This window comes from Alligator mississippiensis, chromosome 1 (assembly GCF_030867095.1).
Source record: "Alligator mississippiensis isolate rAllMis1 chromosome 1, rAllMis1, whole genome shotgun sequence".
Taxonomy (NCBI): domain Eukaryota; kingdom Metazoa; phylum Chordata; order Crocodylia; family Alligatoridae; genus Alligator; species Alligator mississippiensis.
In genome coordinates, this window is record NC_081824.1 from 426,210,169 (window position 1) to 426,233,171 (window position 23,003).

Below are 23,003 nucleotides of genomic sequence, written 5' to 3' on the forward strand. Positions count from 1 at the left end.
TGGGGCATGTGCCCCCTGATCTATGTACAGAGTCGGGCGGGCTCCTGCTGCAGGCTGGGTCCAGGGTCTGTGTCAGGCTCTTCTTGGTGGGGGCTGAGTAGGGCTGCGCTCAGGGTGGGTGGTGGCAGCGCTGGGAGGGGAGTTGGAGGGTTACGGCAAATTTTGGGGTGGCTGCAGCCCCCCACATAGCCATCTCCCAGCACCACCACCACCTGCCTCAAGTGCAGCCCGGCCCAGTCCCCACTGGGAAGAGCCCAGCACAGCTCTGGCCTCAGCCTGCAGTGGCAGCCACCCCATCCCATGCAGACCTGGGGGCACATGCTCCCCATGCCCTCCTGTCACCACCTCCTCCCTGCGCCCCCCAGATGAGCCACAGCTCCCTCCTGTGCCCTGCCCCATCTGGGCAGCGCCTGCCCCAGCCCCTGCCCCAGCCCCAGCTCCAGCCCCAGCCCCACTCCCTCCCTCCCTGAGGGGGCCTCAATCTGCACCCCCCCCAACACCTTCCCTCCCTCACCTCCCCTTCTACCACAACAGACTTACCAGCTGAATGCTGCTGGGCTGCACTCTTGGCCCCATGTATGCTGTGGCTGTGCACATGCATGGGACATTTATCAGCCACGTTATCAGCCACATCAGCCAAAAAAAATTGATTTCCAATATAGTCAATTTTCTTTACATTGGTGCTGATCCGATATCAGGCCAATGTATCAGTGCACCTCTAGTACTTAGCCTACAAGTGCTAAGAATTTACAGTCAAATTTAAATGAGCAGAAACTTGTCTATACCCATAACAGGACAGATGTTCGGCATACATAGACTAGTTTAAAAATGGCAGAACCTGGTCTAAGATTTCCCCTCTCTCCCCTCCCACCCCCAAGGATGAGTGTGTATTCTGTTTGCTACCTTTCTAAACTATGCTGCTTACAGAAAACTGCATAACTTAGACTGATTCTGCCTTGGGCTTTTTGAATATCTGTACCTAGCCCTTCTGGCTCAACTGAGTAGTCATCTCTCAAGAGCTACAGTTAGGTGTGGACCTGATGCTCTGCTGCTCCAGAGAGGTTGGCTACAGTATTAAGGCCCCTCACACCAACTCCATAACACTGTGCAAATAAAAAAAACCTATGAGTGCTGGTATTTGGCTGTAAGATGTTTCCTCCTCATTTGCATGTTGGCTAAATTTGACCCTAAACCACTTGAATCAGTTTACAAGAAACCACTCTCTGCAGCATCACCCAGATTACATAGTGCATTATTCTTCAGAAAGGGACAGAGCACTCCATTACAACCTTGTTTCCTATATGTCTTAAATTACTAAAATTTCAGTAGAGACCTATTTAAATGGTTTAATTTGAAATAATCCAACACAACTAGGCATATTCTGAAATATACAGATATATAAAGGAAAGAATGTCACTGTGTTTGGGGGGAATAAAATATTTGCCACTGGAATTTATCAAATCATGCAATTTTTCTAGGACAAATAAATAGGTGTTCTACATATCTCCAATAATCCTATATGGAGGAGGAGTTTAATTAGAAAAATGTTCTGAAATTCAGTGGCTGTGGGATAAAAAGTCATCAGGAATCGTTCTCGAAAAAAACATTTCAGCTCTGACATCCTTGATGCAGATGCAACTACTGCCGGAGTCGCAGGGAGATTTGTGTCTTCAATAACTGCAGACTTGAGTATTTATAAATAAGAAGAGTAAAAAGGGCTGAGGGTGTTTAAACCCCTTGCACTTCCCCTGCGGAATATTATTTCCACTGACCAATTGCACCCTTGTGGGTAATCAGTGCTCACTGTAATTTGTACTTTATTTCCTTTCTCTTCTCTGCATCTCTGCTCTGCTCTGGTTTACAAATTCTTCAGCTCATTGTACAAACAGGATCTTTTCTCAACAATGTGCTGCTACATCATTTTCCTTCCTTTGTACACAAGCTAAAACTGTCTGTTGCACACTGCTCAGCTTTCTGAAACACCTCGTTTGTCAGTATTAACAAAAAAAAGGAACTAAAAGTAAAAAAAAACCCTCAGCAACAAAACCCAGCAATAGCATTCTAAATGCACGTTATGGCTTAAACAATTAAAGTCTGCCTCATGACCAGTTTTCAACTATCAGAGTTTTCTATCTTAGTGTCACTGTACAGAATAACACAGATGAGGAGCCCACCTTGGTTTGAGTTTAAATTCCCCTACTGCAAGGGACACTGACCTACACTTCTCTTTTACTAAGCTTTTTTAGTTAAAAAGTGAAACCCTTTGAGCAAAGTGCACATTGCTTCACAGTCAGCTCTGTTCTCCTATCTCAGAAGGCTTGCTGTCTGATATCTTGCGCTGGGGAGATTAGATAGCATGTCTTCAGGGAAAAGAGAAAACCACAGAGCACACTGCACGTTGCTCAAATGCTCTTCTTATTCTGTGGCCTAAAGAAACAAGGAAGGAAGCCTGAGGCTGGTGGTTTGGCAGGTGTGAGGCCTTTATACATAGCCATCTGTTTTAAGTGGTAGCTATGGGCCTGTGGATGAGGCTAGGGTGAGGGAAACACTGTCCCCCCTTTCCATCCCCCCACTGTGTCATAACAGGAAGAGTGCTGGGTTCCTGAAGAAGTGATGCCTCCATGCTGTCAGCTCGCTCAAGCTGCACTTTAAGGCTTTGCATTGTCATAATTGTACAGAAGGGTTTTAGAGTGAGAGAACTCCTTCCTGTGAACCAGTGACTGTTTCATGCAGCTGTTCATTTTTTGCATTATACAGAGGTTTCTGCTGCTGTGTTGGCAGCCACAAAATGGATGAGAAAGAATACAAAATGGATGAAAGATAACGTACATACTAAGCTCCACATACAGACCTTACAATTTACCATATTAGAATGGGTCAGTTGCTACTAGACATAGTGAATAAAAATATTGTTTGTAATCGCAGTATACTATTTCTAGTGATTTGAGTAGCACTGTACTAATCCTGTTAGTGATCTGAACGAACTGCTTCTGTCAGCTGGATGCTAACGCAGCATTAATGAAGTCCTGCATTGAGTTTGAAGGATCCCATTACCATTATACTGTTATTGTTACACACATAGCAACTGAGCTGTGCATTGTGCTTTATAGAAATATTAGAAGATGCAGTCCCTGCCCTGAGGAAATCACAATACTGAAAACTTGTTTCTGTTCTATTAAATCTGTGGCTTTTGCCATTTATTTGAATGGATGCAGGATGAGGCCATTAGACAAAGTGAGGCTGATTCTCATCCCCTTGCATCTTGTGGATTCTTGTACATCTGTGCAACCTGCGTGCAAAATTCTAACAAGTGGAGCGGTGGCATTTTGCACTTACAGTTTGAATGGATGTAGAAAATGTCTCGGAGTGTGAGGTAGCAGACAACTGGACCAAATACAGTGACAAATGACAGCAGAGTTGGTATACAGGTAGCTTGGATTAGGAAAAGGGAAGACAAGAATTACAGAGATAGGTACCAAGAGAATTGCTTTGTCATGTTCCAAGGTTTTTAAATGGTATATTTTATCATTCCTTTTACTTTTTGGAGCTAGGTAACAGAGCTAAGGAATGCGGTCTGTTAGACAGGGATAGAATTCAGCTCCTCTCCTTGCTGATGTTTTACTCAGTTAAAAATCTTTGCTGATTTATGTTTACCAAAGATGATTTTAGTCCTCTGACATCCATGCCAGTGTGGGCAACTCCAGAGAAAATGAAGGTCTTAGGTAGCGTTATGCAATTCCCTAAAGAGAGGATGGAATTTCTGTCATGACATGAAGCATCCTGTCATGCCTAATGTAGTCTCTGAAGCTGTAGTGTCACCTGGCTCTGGTTACTTATGTGGAGCACTGCTCAACTGAAATCTAATGTACTTTTGAGTCTGTTTCATATTTAACCAGTTAAAAAACCCATTGTAATATTTGTTGTTTTAGATTTAGTATCTTATTGTTCTACATTTTCCATCTGACATCCATGAGTGTCACTGAAAATGGAGACTTTCCAGATAGTTTGGTTGAATAATTTAACTGATTTGGTGTTTGAGTAAGAGGTAAATAGATAGCAGAGCCCAGTGTGGCCTTAAACAGTACCATTAAAATGTGGCTATGGTCTGAAACCACACTCTATAGAAAATGGTGCCTTCTTACTTCACTTATTATCCCCTCCCTATGGGGTAAATATTCAAAGTGTCACACAGGGGTTTAGCTGGACAACTCCTATTAAAATAAACGGAAGCAGAGCTGAGTGTAAAGCAAAGTAAGCAGTCTTTAGATGTTACACCTTGAAGTGTCTCGAGTCTTACACAATCTGCTTAATTCACTGACAAAAAGACAGGGTTTACCACTGGCAAGGTTGCAAGGTCAATAAAGCACAGGAAGAGGGAACTAACTGTATGCAATCTTGCCCCCTGCCATATCAACACAGTTCTCAGCCACAGTCTCAGTTAACATTTGCATTGGTGTAATTGGTGTACGAAGTAGGAAGAATTTAGATGACTTATTCAGCTACCCAGCGCAGGCTGGAGAGGTTTTGACTCATACGATTTCTCAGTTTGATCTAGAAGTCATTGATGAAGACTTAATAAGGAGAAACCAATGATAGTACTGTTTTCCTAACCACAGCTGCCTTTGCAGAAAGACTTTACTTTCTCCCTTGCAAATGTTTTCAAGGTTGTTGGTGTTGTCACATTAAGCAACTTACACTAAGCATTGGGCTTGGGAAGGCCTCTTTCATTGGGAAGTTAGATTGTACAACTATTTAAAAGATAAGGAATGCCTTATACATTCAGTACTGCAGCCTTGTGCTCCTCTTTCTTGTTTTCCATGTAGAGTACAAGCACGTTTAATGAGTAAGCCGCAATTCTGTCTTTCATCACTAGGTGGCACAAGACTATGAACTGTAGTGGAAAATCAACTGAAAGCTTGAATTCAGTCAGTACCGGCTATGTTGCAATTAGGTCCCTAACATATATTAACAGGAAGATGGGGCCTTAATTGCCAAAAGTGAAACATAACTTTGCCTGTTGCCATTTTGGTGTCCAGCATCTCCAGAGGTGAACGCACAGCACACTCTGAAGACTAGGTGCTTTTAAAGCCTATGAAAACCACAAGGCCTTTTTGAAAGAGTAGGGTTTTTGGTCCACAGTCCAAACACACTTACATGGGTGAAGATCCACTACTGGCTGATTCTCTCCCTTTTTATTCTTTTAACTCCTTATGCAAAGTGTGGGTGTGCCTGCTGCTTTGCAACTGAGCACAACAGGGGCCCCACCCTGAGGACCTACCATCAAGAGGCCAAATTCAAGCTGTGCCCTACATGCCTTCACAATATACATGGATAGTCTAGGGAGCTGTATCTCCCATGCACCACTGGAGTCTCATTCAGAAATGCACTCCTTGCTCTCAGCCAGTGTCTATGGTAGTAGTAGCTGTCTGACAGGTGGGGGGAATCATGGCTCATTTGCACACTAAACATAAAAGAAACCACAAGCACAATGGGGGCCAGATGGCCTATGTTGACTAAATATATAACCTACCAGACCTAGCTGCTGCTCTGGCTGGGTTCTGTTGTGTTCTGAAACATTAGTGCACAGTGCGAACCACTGGAGGGTCACAGACTATGTAAAGGGACGCTATCCAAATCCTATCTACTGCAGCTATGCAGACAGTATACTAGACTCACTCAAGGGCTGATGGTACTGAGACTGTGGTGTGCCTTCCTTGTAAACCCCCTTAGGGCAGCTCTGACTAAGAGAGTTCCCAAGGCCATGGTAGCATGGCCCATTGTCACCCCACCAGCATGCGTATGGGAACTTGGGGCAGAATCTTGTCCTGAGTAATTATACAGAAGCTCCTATAATTCCTTTGAAATGACAAATAGCAGTTTTTTTCACAGCCATCTGCTGGTGAATGATGTTTTGGGGCATGCAAGCTTGAATCATTTAACTGAGTCATTTTGCCATAGTACTGGCACCAAAGATTTTTAATATCTTACCACATGAGTAATATGGCCTGTATCTTTGCTACTAGGGAACTTTATTAAGTGCAAAATACATGCCAGTTATAGTGCTTACTACAGTGTAATTGTTATCTACTGCAGGAAGAGCTGCATCCCTCCCTGATCCCCCTGTGCCCCCCAGACAAGCCATGTGCGGCTCCATCCTCTGCCCTGCCCAGGCTGTGCAGGGCCTACCGCTCACTCACTGCCATGGGGAGGGGGACGGGGGGGCAATTGAGGCTCCAGTGGTGAAGGAGGGAGTGGGGCTAGGGTGGCCTTTTCTGCTCCCTTCTCCCTTATGCACAGGCTTACCTGCTGGGTGCGGGGCAGGGGGAGCGGGGGGGTAGATTTTTGTTTCCTCTTAAATTCCAAAAGTGATCTCCAACCTAAAAAGTTTGGAAACCACTGCTGTACTAGCTTATGTCTATTGGTCCTCATACTCCTTCGAGGTGCCTTCCTGAAGAGTTGCTTCTCTAGATCTTGATGTTCACCCCTGATATATTTGTCTGCAGCTATCAAGTCACCTCTCAACCTTCTCTTACTCATAATGAACAGGCTCAGTTCCCAGAGTCTCTCCCCATAGGGCCTATCCTCCATGCCCTTAACCCTATGGATGGCCCTTCTTTGTACCCTCTCAAGCTTATCCATATCCTTCTTGCAGTGCAGTGCCTAGAACTGGACCTAGTACTCCAGCAGAGGCCTCACTATGGTCGAATAGAGATGGAGGAACACATCCCTGAATCTATTGGCCACACATCGGCTGATGCATGCCAGAGGTCTGTTTGCCCTTCTGGTAACTTCATCGCACTATTGGCTCATATTTATCTTCCAGTCAATTGTGACCACCCCCAGGTCTTGTTCAGATACTGTGCCAGCCAGTGGACTACCACCCATTGTGTACTTATGGTGAGGGTTCTTCCTACCTAAATGAAGGACCTTGCACTTCTCCCTGTTACCCCATCTGATTCTCTGCTGCCCACGAATCCAGTCTGTCAAGATCATCCTGGATCTTTACCCTATCTTCTGATGTGCCCACGTTTCCCCACAGTTTGGTATTGTCCGTGAACTTCATCACTGAGCTTTCCACCCCGTCATCCAAATCATTAATAAATATATTAAAGAGCACGGGTCCGAGCACCAATCTCTGGGAAACCCCACTGGAGATGGCCCTCCAGGATGAGGTCATCCCATTAATTACAACCCTCTGGGAGCGGCCTCTAAGCCCGTTTCCCACCCACCTCACTGTACACTGGTCCAGCCCAGTACCCTCCAGTTTGTTTGAGAGAATCCCATGGGAAACAGAATCAAAGGCTTTACTGAAGTCTTAAGTAAATGATGTCAACCTCGTGTCCCTCATCCAGATGGCTAGTTACCTGGTCGTAGAAGGACACAAGGTTTGTCAGGCATGATCTACCCTTGACAAAGCCATGCTGGTTGCTTCTTAGTTACCATCAGTTACCAGCTTGTAATTGGTGGCCTCCTTAACAAAATTTTCAAAGATTTTACCCAGGACTGAGGTCAGACTGACTGATCTGCAGTTTGCAGGGTCATCCCTCTTCCCTTTCTTAAAGATGGGCACCACATTGGCCTTCTTCCAGGCATCCAGGACCACTCCCAAGTTCCATGACTTTCAAACAACTTGGCCAGTGGTGCTGCTATAAGCTCAGCCAGTTCTTTCAGGACTCTCAGGTGCAGGTCGTCTGGCCCAGCAGACTTGAAAATGTCCAGGTGTTGATGGAAATTCCTCACCTGTTCAGGACTGATGTCATATAGTCTGTTGTCTTCCCCATGTTCCCTGGGCCTCTGGTCAGGTGAACAGCCCCCATTTGATTTCACATTTGCATACCTAGCAGTGCTAACATTGTGTGGCATCTCACAGCATCTGTGAAAAGATCTCAAGACACTCCAGAGTTGAGACTTGCTGCTTTAGATGATGAAAGCTCTCTCATGCCAAGGCAACTCAAATCACTGTATCAGCAATGCTACTGTAATTTACTCTGTGACTGATAACTTATTTCAGGAAGACCTCACTTGTGTCAGGTGCCCAGTTAACCAGCCACCACAAAAATCAAGCTGCATAAGATGGCAGGTACTGCTGGAGTTAATTAAAGTCAAAGGTAAGCCTAAACCTAGTGGTCTCTTACCCTAGCATAGTCAAGGCACTATAACTTTTTCTGTAGCCAGTGGAAAACACGGCACAACATGACACATAACTAGCATTGCATCAAGTTGCTATTAATTCCTCAGGCCAAATGACCAAGTACCAATTTACAGCTGGTTCACCAATTTATAGCAGCTTTTAGACGGGTCCATATTAAGGCTTAAACTCATATCTGGAGTTGTAGCAAGACACTCTTAACCTCTCTGCCACTGCACACTTTGAGTTGCTACTACTGTCACAATAATCCTCCCTGACAAAAGGAAGAGCAGAAATAAAATGATAAGGGGCAAGGTTCTTGAAGTCAAGAAATGGACTCTTGAGCTTGGGCCTAAAATCACTTCTGTAACAGAGAGGATGCTCATTACCAGATTTATTATCTACCTCTAGGAAATCTACCCCTTCAACTTTTTTCTTCTGCCCAGTCAGTACAGTTGCCTCCTCTAACTCTCCCAGATCTCTTCTCAGAGCCCTAGCACTCAGAGGGATGAAGAGCAAGTTACAAGTTAATGTTCCTCTCATTACTATTCCTCTGAACAGTGCTAACTACAAATACCAATGCTTCCCTGCCCCAAAACAGAGGGCCTGCATACTGAGAGTACTGCTGTTCTCACTCCCTTGCCGCAGGCCTCCTCAGGTTTAAACCATCTTATTTGAACAGTATTTTCTTTGAATCTCAACCCCAGTTCATATACTTTCCCCCCTTTCTTAAAGTTAGAGCAACAAGAGATCCTGTTGAGATATGGATATAGAGAAATGTTGCCAACTAGAGTACCAGGAAAACCTTACAGTTAACTTGTGCCCAAAAATAACATTTTCTCACCATGGATAAATAGCTATTACTTTCCTTCCAAGGATTATAATCGCTATCCTCTCTTTCTCAATAGGGAGTTCATAGTACACAGTATCGAAGAGAAGTTTATTTTTCAGAATACATGTCCTCTTGGTCTGTGTAGGGAGAACGGGAAGGGAGGGGGGCGAAGGAGGGGGAGGGGCACACAGCAAGAACAACAGGCTCAAAGTTCATTCCAGCAGTGGAATGTGGCAGAAAACAGGCAAAGCAATTCCCCCCAGAACAATACTCCGAGACACTTGATACTGGGCTCCTTTTAGTCTGGAAAAGGTCCTCATTTTTATTTCTTTTGTGTCTGAGTCCATATCTTGGAATCTATAGGCCTAAAGATGGACTGTTCTCTCATTTATCCAAGCACAGATGTTAGTAGGGAAGTGCTGCAGTCTAGTGGAAAAACCAACGGTTTGGGTGTCAGGAGACCTCAGTTCTGTTTCTTGCTGTGAAATGGACTTGTTGCATGTGACTTTGGATAAATCACCTCACCTCTCTGGCCTTCTCTTTCCCTTCCCAGCCTGTGTTTGTCCCATCTGCTTAGAACGTAGCTTCCAATGGGATGTGCTCTCCTTGTGCAGCACCTAACACGATGGGGTTGGGATCTCTGGAAACAGTTAGTCCAGACAACAAGCTTGCAGTCATATATCATTTAGCAAAGTCATCAAAGATACGCAGATGTAACATGTGTAACTGAGGTCAGAATCAGGTCTTCAGACATCCTGCTACAATTCAGTTTCAGTTTGCTGCACTTTTGCTAGACTAGAGGATCTTTTTCTTTCCAAAAACATGCAGAGATGGATTCTACTCTCCTTTCCACTGGTGTGGGATTTTGCAGTAACTTCATAGTCATCAGTGGAGTTTCAATAGTATTAAACCAGGGTGACAAGGTTTTTTTGTACCACCCCAATCTTCAGTTTGTCAGGTAAAGGCCGGCTGAATGAGTGGTTGAGTGTCCCTAGTGAGTAGAACAGAGGTGGGCAATGATTTTGGGTGGAGGGCTGCTTAACGAATTTTGGCGAGATGTCGAGGGCTGCAAGGGTAGCCCCGGCCCTTGATGGGTGCCCTGCCCCCTGGTCACCATCTTGGGACTGGAAGTCTCACCCTTAACCCCTAACCTTTGCCACTGGAAGTCCCTTCCCTGGCCCCCAGAAGCACTCCTTTTGGAAAGGGGGTTTGCCATCTTGGAACCAGAAAAAAACAAGCCAAAAAAAGTATATGCTAAGAATCAAACATTGACAATAACATATTTTAATTTCATTAAAAAAAAATATTTTGGCCTGATTTACATGCGTTTCTGTGGTGTATACAGTGATTGCATAATAGCTCAAAATGAGGTCTTACTCTTGTATATTATAGGGGAGTGTGAAGGGGTGGAGGTGTGGGTATGGAGTTTGTGGGGGAATATGGGGGTGTGTGTGGATGTGTGTGTATGTGGGGTGTGGGTATGTGTGTGGATGTGGGTGGGTAGGTATAGGAGATCTGTGGGGGGAGTGTTTGTGGGAATGGGTGTGTGTATGTATGGGTGGGTATGGAGTTTGTGGGGTGTGTGGAGGGGAAGGGTGGCTGGGGGTGTGTGTGAGGGGGTGGGGTGTGCATAGGGGCTGGGGGTACATGTGTGGTGGGCTATGTGCACAAAGCAGTGAGTGGGGCTCCCCCAGAAGTGTGCAGCTGTGTGTGTCGGGGGGGTATGTGTGGGGGAGGGTATGGGGTTTGTGTGGGGTGTGAGGGAGGGTGTGAGCGGGTGCAGTGTTTGTGGGGTGTGTGATTGTGTGTGGGGGAGGGTGTGGTTGTAGGGTTTGCAGGGGACAGTTTGTGGGTATGGTGGGGTGTGTATGGGACCCCCCTGTGCGCACCCCCCTGAGCTGGTCAGCATCTGCCCCTGCCCTGCAACAGCTTTGAGCCCGTGCATCCTGTGGTGCCTCCCTGCCACCGCCAGCAGCGCACAGCCCCAGGGCACCCTGCACCTTCTCCGGATTCACTTTTGCTGGAGCAGATCAGCTGGAACCTGCACGTAGCTCTGACCCGACCCGCTCCGAACTGCTTGCCCGTAGTGTGTCCTGCTACCCCCTGGACATGCAGCGGGGCTGGGGCAGCTCCAAAGCTTGATTACCCTTCTAGGCAGCCTAGGTGGCAGGCGGCTCCTTCAGGGTGCTGCTGCCAATGACCCCTAGCCCTGGCCCTGGCTGGGACCCATGAATTATCAAGGCTCACATTTGTGAGAGCCCAGCAGGACAAATTATGCTGAGGGGAAACCAGCACGGGTTCGTGGCAGGCAAATCGTGCCTGACCAATCTAGTCTCTTTTTATGACCAGGTTACGAAACGCCTGGACACAGGAGGAGGGGTGGATGTCGTATACTTAGACTTCAGGAAGGCCTTCGATACGGTATCCCACCCCATACTGGTGAACAAGTTAAGAGGCTGTGACGTGGATGACTACACAGTCCGGTGGGTGGCGAATTGGCTGGAGGGTTGCACCCAGAGAATCGTGGTAGATGGGTCGGTTTCGACCTGGAAGGGTGTGGGCAGTGGGGTCCCGCAGGGCTCGTTCCTTGGACCGATACTCTTTAATGTCTTCATCAGCGACTTGGACGAGGGAGTGAAATGTACTCTGTCCAAGTTTGCAGATGACACAAAGCTATGGGGAGATGTGGACACGCCGGAGGGCAGGGAACAGTTGCAGGCAGACCTGGACAGGTTGGACAAGTGGGCAGAAAACAACAGAATGCAGTTCAACAAGGAGAAATGCAAAGTGCTGCACCTAGGGAGGAAAAATGTCCAGCACACCTACAGCCTAGGGAATGACCTGCTGGGTGGCACAGAGGTGGAAAGGGATCTTGGAGTCCTAGTGGACTCCAAGATGAACATGAGTCGGCAGTGTGACGAAGCCATCAAAAAAGCCAATGGCACTTTATCGTGCATCAGCAGATGCATGACGAATAGGTCCAGGGAGGTGATACTTCCCCTCTATCGGGCGCTGGTCAGACCGCAGTTGGAGTACTGCGTGCAATTCTGGGCACCACACTTCAAGAAGGATGTGGATAACCTGGAGAGGGTCCAGAGAAGGGCCACTCGTATGGTTAAGGGCCTGCAGACCAAGCCGTACGAGGAGAGACTAGAGAAACTGGACCTTTTCAGCCTCCGCAAGAGAAGGTTGAGAGGCGACCTTGTGGCTGCCTATAAGTTCATCACGGGAGCACAGAAGGGAATTGGTGAGTATTTATTCACCAAGGCGCCTCTGGGGGTTACAAGAAATAATGGTCACAAGCTAGCAGAGAGCAGATTTAGATTGGACATTAGGAAGAACTTCTTCGCAGTTCGAGTGGCCAGGGTCTGGAACGGGCTCCCAAGGGAGGTGGTGCTCTCCCCTACCCTGGGGGTCTTCAAGAGGAGGTTAGATGAGCATCTAGCTGGGGTCATCTAGACCCAGCACTCTTTCCTGCTTATGCAGGGGGTCGGACTCGATGATCTATTGAGGTCCCTTCCGACCCTAGCATCTATGAATCTATGAATCTATGAATGCAGCCTCAACTATGCTCTTCCTGTGCCCATCCAGGAAGAGCACACACCAACTGCTGACACTTCCTTAGCTTGACGAAGGGTTTTTGAACCCAAAAGCTTGCTTAATAACTTTTCTCCAACTATTTGGGTTGGTCTAATAAAAGATATCAAATTCACCCAAGGAACCTTGTCTGCCTATGTCCTTAGACCAACACGGCTACAACCTAAACCCCTGCCTCAACTATGCACACCCTGCACCTGCTCCAGTGGCCCAGAGTCCGTGCTGGGCTGCCCTGCATCTGTGCTGCTGTCACTGCCACCTCTGGGCTTCCCCATGGGGCAGCAGTGGCAGAGCAGAGCAGATGAAGGGCGGCCCCATGGGGGCTTGGGGCTGCAGCAGGGAACTGCTGGCAGCGGGAGGTGGAGGGGCTGCTTTTCTGTCCGCACTGAGCAACAGCTTTTGTCCCGCGCTGCCACTGCTGAGCCTTGGCAGGTGAGCCCAGAGCAGGCATGGGGTGTGCAGGGTCGGGGCTGTGCAGCACAGGTACCTGCTGGTACCCTGGGGCTGGGGCCAACTGCAGTCCAGTTGTGAAGCCACCCTAGCCCCACTGCGTGCCCAGGGGCACAGGACGTGCCACAGCTGGACTGTGCCTGAGCCAGGGGACTGAAGGACCTGCTGGGGGCTGGACAAAGAACTGCCATGGGCCATATTTTGCCCATCCCTGGACTAGAACAAAAGTCTGGCAGTCAGGACCACTGATTCCATACCTGGGACTGCCACTAGCTAACTGTGAGTCACTTTCTGTTTTTTTCAGCTCCCCCTTCTGTAAAATGGAGGCAGTAAATCTGACCTCTCTCCAAGAAGAGTTAGAGGTCTAGCTCATCAAATTTGGCAAATCATTTGGGAGATACTTAGAACAAACTACTAAAGTGATGTATACACAAGCACTTTCCACTCTGACTCTGTACATATGCAGTCTGCCTGTCAGAGGATGAACATTTGTGCAAAGTATGAAGAGGCTTAGACTGCTGATTTATAAGATAAGCAACATCAAAGAAGTTTTGGATTTCATAGGTGGAAAAGTCTGATGATTTTTTCTTTTTTTCATGGCACAGCTCAAATTTGGATTGACCTGAGGACCTCAAATGTGTGGAATATAATAGAGTTCAGGGGAAGCATTCTTAGAAGTGCAGTACCTAATAGAGGGGAGCCCCAATCCTTAGTAGTTTCTCTAGGGAGTGCTGTTATACAAGCAAACAATAATGCTTACAGTAGCATTGAGCTACATTGGATGGGTAACTGAGATCTCAATCACCAGTGAATTTCTGCAAGGATTGTATCATGTAGGACATGTCTGCACTGTGTCAGACAGAGCTATGGAATGCAGCCAGAAGCATACACCCCACCCACAAACTTCTTCTCTGCACATGCACAGAATAGAAGTCATGAAGCCACTGTTAGAGTCAGTGCTAGACCCACCTAGGCTAGGGACAGACATTACACATAAACTGGTTTAAGTGATCAGAACCTGATTTAAACCTGTAACAACAGAAGCTCGGCGCACATAAACCAGTTTCAAAATGGCTGAAGCTGGTTTAAGATAAACCTGGCTGAATGTAGTATTAGACTTCACTGATCTGGGTCAAACCAGTTTATGAAACTTCTGTCCCAGACCCCTTCCTGGTTCAAGTTAAATCACAGACCCACAGCATCCTGGGATGCTTTCCAGCCCTGGGCTGGCTGTGCTGTCTGCTCCAGTGAGCAGGGCTGGCCCCGCCGCTCTGCTCCCTAGATGAAGCAGTGAGGGCTGGCTAACAAGGAAGGGTGGGGGGAAGAAGCCCAGTGGGGGATGTAGCCCAGTCAATGGGGCTGGGGGGTACCCCCCCAAGCAAACCCTGGTTGGGGGCTGGGGCCAGGGTGGGGGGTTAAACTAGGGTTACCATATGTCCAGGATGAAAAAAAGGACACCTGTGGGGTGGGGAGGGAGGAGAGAGGGTGGGATATAAGACTGGGGGGGCAGTGATATTCCTGTGTCCTGCCTCTACCCCTCACTCCTAAGCCCCTGCGTCCCCAGCTCTTCCGGTGCCCCTCACTCCCAACCTGCAGTTCTCTACCCTCCCCACCCCAGCGCTGCTGGTGCCCCTCACCCCCAACTCGCAGCCCTGCCCCCCCAGCACTGTCAGTGCCCCTCACTCCTGACCCCCAACCCTGCCAGTGCCCCTTACTTTCCATATGCAGCCTCCTGCCCCGCAGCCCTGCTGCTCACACAGATCCTGCATGTGTATGTGCGCGCACACACACACACACAAAGGTAAATGTCCGTTCACTTCTGTTTCAATTTAATCTTTGCAGTTTAAACTAACCTGCAAAAACTGAATCAATTCAGCCTCTTTGACTGTCTCTACCTAGCCCTAATGCCAGCCTCACAGGAACTAGGGCTGGGTGTGAGTCATAAATCAGATACATGACATTTTTCCAGAATGGAAATGGGAGTGAGTGGCTGGAGCATGTTTTCACAGCAGCATGCCACCGCCCTCTCCAATGTAGTGTAGATGTGCCCTTAGTTTTTTCTTATCCTCCAGTGGTTTGAAAAGTGACCATTCTCCTGTTTCAAGTCTGTTTTGGAAGCTAAGATCACTACTAATCTGAAGCCTTCCATCAGTGAAAGGCGTTATGAATTGAACTGTTGCTCTATGTTGATTTTAAAATGTCAAAGTGCCCATTCTTGCTTATGCTATGGACCTTTCCAATGGCAGCCCAAAAGGGCCCAAGTCAGGTCTAGTGCAAGCAAGCCCTCTGCTGTAAACAGAGTTCATCCTGGCAAAGGAGTAGCTTTGCCAGCATAGCTTGTGTGGAATAAGCCATATCAGTGAATACTTTTGGCTGATCAAAATGCTTCTATACCAGCGGTTCTCAACCTTTTCAGTCTCAAGGCACCCTCCATAACTTTTCTGATTTTTGTGTCACCCCAGTTGAAAACCACTGGTCTAATGTAACAAGTGTTTGACCAGAATACGATGTGTTTAGGACTTTACCTTATGTCCATAAAAAGAGGGGGAAACTAAAACTATTGGCAGGGCTGATACCACGTCAAAGAAAGCATCCTTCATGTCATTCCAAGGGGAACTTCGACATTTTAAAATCAACAGAAGTGTGTGCGGTCAGACCAGGAAGGGCTGTGGCCAGAGCATGCACTCTGGCCATGGCTGCTTCCCAATCTGCCTCCAGAGGAGGCATACAGGGCATTTAAATTGGGCTGTGGCAATGCCCATGTTGCAGCACCCTTTGAAGGGGCTTACAGCATCCTCAGTTGAGAGCTACTGCTCTACACTAAGGCTTCTGTGCATAAAGAAGTGTCAACCCTTCCCCCACACTATAGGCAACTGGTAGGGGGTGCATAGGGATGCACGTGCCCCACCTGACAGGGCCAGTGTCCCCCCTGGTGGCTGACACTGATGCTGTCAGTAGGGCTGGTGCCCCCCCTGACATAGCTGCCGCCGTTGGTGGCTTCTGCAGGTGCCCCCCCAGATTCAGGATGTATCAGTCACTCATGCCTCATGCCCAGGGTCATTGCCTGGACTCCTGTGCCTGTCCTGCCCCACTCCAGGTCATCCCCAGGAAGAGTCCAGCGCAGCCCGGTGGCTCCTTCAGAGGCGAGGCACTGGAGAGCCAAGGGTGGGAGGCACATGGCCCCCCAAACTTTGCAGAGGGCAAAGGCAGGCTGCAGCTGGAGGCTGGGTTCTGCCTGCGCTCTGCCTCCATGCCTCGCTGCCACTTTTGCATAGCGCCATGTGCCTTGCTGCCCAGCCCACCCGGTGGTGGGATGCACATGGTACTGTGCTGCATTGCTTTCAAAGGCGGCAGCAAAGTGCTGAGCCAGGGAGCAGGCAGAGCCCAGCGCACAGCTGCAGCCAACCCTTGCCCAGTGCAAAAATTGGGGGGGGGGAACCATGCCCCCCCCCCCGCTGGCTGCAATTCTGGCTGCGGAGGGTATCTTAGCATGTGCACCCCCCCCACACACACCGCAGCATCCTGTGGTGGCGTGCTTATACCTGCTGCCCTGTGTTTGAGCCTCGTTATCCCCCCTTCCACTGACTATGCCAGGGGGCTCCTTGCAGGCCTTTTCCAGACCCACATCCCAATAGCGGGGCAAGAGGCAGTGCCTGTGCTACAGGGGTTAATATACCTGATGATCGCCCTGATCCCAATTCCAAGCCCTTCTAGGAGTCCCACAGGCTGCATGCCACATCTCCTGTGGGCTGTATGCTTGACACTCCTGCTCTACAGGGAAGCGATATCACCTACTGAGGTTATTTTGTCCTAAGCCTAGGCAGTCCAAATGTTTTAATGGGTCACAAGTATTTCTTTACTTAAAACTTACTATTCTCTCTTTTATGTAACTTAAATCTGTGGTAGGGCCACCATACTTTTGCTTACAATACAGAAACAGTTAAGAAGAGCTCTGATCGTAAATTCATTAGCCACAAAGAAGTATGAGGGGAGTTGGGCAAGGAGAGGGTGGTGACTTGAGAACTCTTGCCAGGTCTGAAAGTTCCTATGAGTGGTGCTGCTGGGAAATGCTTTACGTATACAGCTGGCCACAGTGACAAACGATCAGACTCTTTCAGCACACTGAGATGAACCCCCCTGGTGGAGCTCATCCAGTATGTTGTGTCTGTTGCGCTGTCTGCTTTTTCAAACATCACAGCTCTTAGGCTGGCCAGTGTTTCCCTCCACATTTTGTGTAGCCTCCAGTGCCTTGTTTGTTGCTCAGTAAATGAGATCAATCATAAACTTAGATCTGGGACGTTGCTCTTTCCTGAGCTCATATTCACTTTGCTTCTTTATTTTACTGTGACACCCTTAGGCCAGAGATAGCTATGGTCTGTGAAGTGCTATATGAAAAGGGAGATTTTGAAATAATCCACTGCAGATTTACCAGGAGAAAGGGCCTTGCAGAATAAAAGGGCTGTGTGTATGCAGTCACTGCCAAGCGTGCAACAAAAACCCTGGGCTTTCTGGCATTTGGCCCTTTTTATCATGCCACACTGAAGTCCCCAGCAGGGAACCTTGTCTACCATGCATGTCACAGCCAGAGAGTGAGAACACCTCCAATCTAGCAGAAGGACTACATAATGAGATGCCCATTTCTTAACAGGGAAATCTTAAAGACATAAAGGGGCAATTTATGCTCATAGGATAGTTAAAGTGCATAGGATACTGTAGGGATTCTTAAAGAAACACTGCCAATTAAAAAAAATCAATTATTTCAATCCCTAGTGTGACTACATGGAAGCTAATGGAATGTAGTGACACCAAAACTTATTAATACACTAGAGCAGAGCTACCCAACTGGTGGTCCACAGGCTGTATGTGGCTTGCAAAGAGTTAATCTGCAGCCCCCCTGCCCTGGGCACCCACCCCTTCTACGCAGCCACCACCTCCCTATTGTTCTGGCTGTAGCAGCAGCCAGGGTCTCTGGGCTTTCCCTCCAGCTTCAGCTTCCTGCACCTACTCCAGGGAGCAGGGAGATGCATGGGAACCTGTAGCTTAGTACAGCAAGGTAGCCCTTGGCTGGTGAGTTGTGGGGGTACCTGAACACGTACAAAGTGAAGTAGCTGCTCAGACATCTGGTGGGGTGGTAGGGAAGTCCACCTTCCCCTATAAACAGTGGATGGTAGGGAGAAGCCGTGGATGGTAGACTGCCAACCCACCAGGATTGTCCTGGAATCTCCAGGAATTAGAGATAAATCTCCATGGCTAGGAACAAGCATTCAAAAAGCCTGAGCCTGAATCGATTCAATCTTTGCAGGTCAGTCTAACCTGGCTAGGGTAAATCAGTTTTGTAACCAGATAGACATCCCAGAAATGCAGGCATATGCCTGCAGTGGCTCAGGCTAGAAGCTGGGGGAGCGGGGTTGCTAGAGCAGCCCTCCCTACCTTTCTGCAGTGCTGAGCTGAGGGGGGCACAGCCAGGGCCTACCAGAATGCTCTGATTAGAGAAGGGTCCCTCTCTCTTGAACAGCCCAGCAGGGGATGTTTATCACCCCATACTCAGTGCTTATCACCCCATTAACAAAACAGAGGGACATTACCAGCTATCTGTTAATTCTGCCTTTGTCCTGTTTGCCACAGCTTGGAGGTAGCTGGCATGTGGTCTGCTAGCTAATGCTGAGAGATGCCTGTGAGGGACGGGGGAATGCCTGCTTAGGAGAGGGGAGGCGGGGAACAGAAGCCAGGCAGATGCCTACAGAGACTGCGGGAGATGCAGCCAGGGAGCAGAGGGGAGGAGACAGCCCTGCTGTGGAGCAGAGAGCCCTGCCCAGCCCAGAGAACATGCTGGGATGCTGGCAGAGTGTGATTTAATTTAAACCAGCAAGCGGTCTGGCACAGACATTACATAGACTTCATGGACATTAGGCTGGAAGGGTTCTCAGGAGATCATTGAGTCTAGCCCCCTGCTCCAAAGGCAGGAAGTCAGCTAGGGTCAAAGGATCCCATCAAGATAAGTGTCCAAACACTTCTTAAAGGAGTCCAGAGCAGGTGCTTGCACCACCTCTGGAGGGAGTCTATTCCAGGCCTTGGGGGCTTGGACAATAAAGAAGTTTTTCCTTATGTCCAGCCTAAAACAGTCTTGGAGGAGTTTGTGACCGTTGGTCCTTGTCATCCCTTGGGGCGCTCTGGTGAACTGGCATTCCCCCAGATCCTGATCTACCCCCTGATGTACTTGTAGGCTGCCACCAGGTCATCCATGAGCCTGTGCTTTTCCAGGCTGAAGAGTCCCATGGCTCTCAGCCTGTCTTTATAAGGCCTATTCTCTTGTTCTCTGATCATGCATGTGGCTCTCCTCTGGACTCTCTCAAGCTTCTCCACATCCTTCTTGAACTGTGGAGCCCAGAATTGGATGCAGTACTCCAGCTCACTAAGGCCAAGTACAGCAAGAGGATGACATCCTGAGATTTACTTGAGAAGCATCTATGGATGCAAGCCAGAATTTGGTTTTCTTTACCAGCTGCAACATCACATTGGTGGCTCGTATTCATCTTGTGGTCAGTCATGACCTCTGAGTCTCTTTCAGCCATGGTGCTAGTGAGTGTAGCACTGCTAAGCCTATAAGCATGCTGTGGGGTTTTTTTCCTCAAGGTGGAGTACCTTACATTTGTCGGTATTGAATGTCATCAGGCTTATATCTGCCCACTTTTTGAGCGTATACAAGTCAGCCTGGATCACCAGCCTATCTTCGGGTGTGCATGCTTTACCTCAAAGTTTGGTGGCATTGGCAAACTTGGCCAGTCCATTTCTGACATCAGTTTCCACATTGTTGATAAAGACGTTAAAGAGAACAGGTCCAAGGATGGAGCCCTGGGGCACGCCACTGGTCATGGGGTGCCATGGTGGTTCACTTCCATTGACCACCACTCTCTGAGGCTGGCCTCAGAGCCAATTCCCCAGCCATTGGACTGTGATGAAGCTGAAGCCACAGTTGGCCAATTTTTCCAAGAGGAGGTCGTGGGACACTAGACCAAAGGCTTTTTTAAAGTCTAGATATACAATGTCAATCTCTTCTCCCTTGTCCAGGTGATGTGTTACCTGGTCATAGAAGGAGATGAGATTTGTCAGGCAAGACCTACCCGCAACAAACCCATGCTGACTGTCCCTCAGGATGTTGCCATCAGCCAGCTTGTCAATAATGGTCTCTTTGATAATTTTTTCCAGAATCTTACTGAGGATTGAGGTCAAGCTGATTGGCCTGTAGTTCCATGGATCTACTTTCCTCCCTTTCTTGAAGATGGGCACCACATTGACCTTCTTCCAGTCTTCAGGTGCTTCATCTGAGCGTCAGGAGTTTTTGGATATCTTTGCCAGTGGCTGGGCTATGACTCCTGCCAGCTCCTGGAAAAGCATAAACTGGTTTGAGCCAAATCAGTTAAGTCTGATACTACATTTAACCAGGTTCATCTCAAACTGGTTTCAGCCATTCTCAAACTGGTTTATGTGCACTGAACATCTGTTCTATTACAGGTTTAAACCAATTTTGTTCACTTAAACCGGTTTAGGTGTAATGTCTGTCCCTAGCCCAGGAGACTGCTGAGAGTCACAGGGAAGATAAATGACGGCATTAATTAAAATAAATATTAAATGTTAAATCTGAATTATACAGTTGTCCACTGGGTTTTTAAAATGTAACAGTAATGTGCATTTGCCTTCCTGATGTAAAGTCACTAATGTCATTACATCATGTGGTGAAACCTCCGAGAATAGATTCAAACAGAGCTGGCAACCCTACATGTGCAGTGGAAAGGGGGAAGGTGGGGGCTGTGTGTGCATGTGTGTGGTGCACCCAGTTGGTGCTGTGAGTATGTTTCCACTCTGTGGTCTGGGTTCCCAACTTTCCTGCCACGACTTGATGGAATTGTAAAGAAAAAGGGGTTCAGTGGTATTCCTTCTCCCCGGACCCAAAGATGGGATACTCATGGGTTCGCCGTGGTTGTTCTCGGGGCTCTACATCCCCTACACCCTGTCCACTCACCAGCTGCATAGATCTTCATGCTGCCACACCGACTCAGAGTTACGGCTCATGTGCTGCCCTGAGTGGCATCTGCCTCCAAAGCTGTGGGTGGGGTGCAGGCTTAGGCAATCAGCCTGACTGTCCCGATTCCTATGCCGACCCTGAGGCCTAAAATGCTGGCTTCAGGGCTAGGGTATATAAAGTCAGCCGATTCTCTTAGGGCGAATTGTCATCCTTGAGCCTCTAGTGCTCCAGGGCCAGGGTTTGCAAGTTCCTGGCTGGGTACCAGCTCTAGCCCTCACCCCTCTGCTGCAGACCAGGGTCTCAGGCCTGTTCATGATGGTGCACCAGATCTCAGCATGCCCAGAGACTTCCCAGCTGGCTTCCCGGCCTGGTTTCCAGTGGGGTTTTTAAATCTCCTGCAGCGGTGGCCCCAGCTGACGTCATCAGCTGGCTGCCACCCAGCTTGATCAACAGCCGCTTGAAGTGCTGATGAAATGACGGCTTGCATGGCTCGTTTTCTGCCCCAGCCTGCTTAGAAAGTAAGTTTTTCATGGCACTGGTGATGGGAGCGTCAGGGTCTGCCCCCGGTTCTTCCGACCCCTGTGGGCATTTCCTGCCGTCACAGTGCACACGCATGTGTGTGTTGCAAGGTGGGGGAAAGTCTGGAAGGAGCCTTTAGCTTGCATGATTGGTGCCTGCATGGCATGCAGCCCCCACTGGTGTAGCTTTGTGAGGTGTGGCCCTGGCAACTGAGAAGTTGTATAGCTCTGCCTTAGAGGAAGTTTGCTCAGGTGCAGCAGGAAGTATGGGGCTTGCCATTAGAAGCAGCACATGCCTTTGCACTGCTGGTTCACTGTCCCATTTAGGAGGGCAGCAAGGGGAACAGGTAGGAAGAGCCAGCCAGGCTTAGACTCATCAGTCATTCAGATGCAGAGGGACTCAGCTGCTGTACTGCCTGTGGAGAGAATGGAGCTTTTCCTGGAAGCAGGCACTGCTTCCTCATGCAGAGATGTGGGCTCCCTGACAGTAACATTTCTAGAATGATAACATGTAAAAAATATGAAAAGTCACATTACCTTTCTAAAAATGTTGTTAGCTCACACTATACAGTGCTGTAGGCTCTTCAGTGCAAGGGCTCTGTCTCAGGTTGTACAGCACCTGACACAGCACGTGTGCTGGATGTCATCCTTACATAAATAATAGGAGTGCTGCTTGCTTCACAAGTCAAGGTCTCTCCTGGGTCTCTCTCTGCACTGGCACATGATGCAATGTGTAGGCTGAAAAATCCCACAAGGAAAAGTTTTGATATGGACAAAGAATTATTTTTTGTTCTGACACTCATCAGGCTGGTTTTTTTTTATAGTAACAAAACTGTTTCCATGTGTACTAGGCCTCAGGAGGCTTTTTTCCCACTAAAATTTAAGATGGTGAGTCCAAACTAACAATCTCTTAAAACATATACATTACCATTTAAGTCAATGGCAAGTTTCAGTTTCAGTTTCAATTAAGGGCCTAATCATGTTAAAGCCCTTATTACCAGAGGTGCACTTAACAATTTTGGGCAGAGATGGTGGAAAGCAAGGATGAGGGGACACTTGAGCACTAAGGAGTATTACCTGACCCCAGAGACTAAAAAAGCCCAGCTACTGCAGCTGCAGCATAGGCTTCCTGCACACAAGCTGGTGCTGGTGCCATGTTGCAGGCTCATTGGGGTCTGTTATTTTGGCTCCCGAGGCTGGTGACTGGTTCATCTAACCCTAGTTACCCTACTGCTTATTACTATGAAGAGTCCCATGGAAGCCAATGATACTTATTATAGTGGAAAAAACTAAGACCCTGAGCTCAAAATGCCATGTCCAGACAAGTGCAGCTATGCGGTATGTGCTGCTGCAGACCCATCTATGGCACCATACACCACACATTCAGGCATTTCCTTCATTGCTACCCCGGGAGATCCCAAGGTCAAACAACCCATGCAGAAAAAAGCAGGGTAG

At 48.2% G+C, this 23,003-nt stretch overlaps 1 long non-coding RNA gene across 2 annotated transcripts in view; it reads left to right on the forward strand.

The window, feature by feature from the left end:
* The window catches only part of LOC109285644 (uncharacterized), a 49,323-nt gene that overhangs the window by 14,096 nt on the left and 12,224 nt on the right, over positions 1 to 23,003 (forward strand). The window contains exon 4 of one of the 2 annotated variants that reach the window (XR_002093455.2): positions 20,214 to 20,602. The exons of the other annotated variant lie outside the window; for it this stretch is intronic. This is a non-coding gene — a long non-coding RNA (uncharacterized LOC109285644). Of the gene's footprint in view, positions 1 to 20,213; positions 20,603 to 23,003 lie in introns of those variants that run through there. 2 annotated transcript variants of the gene reach the window in all.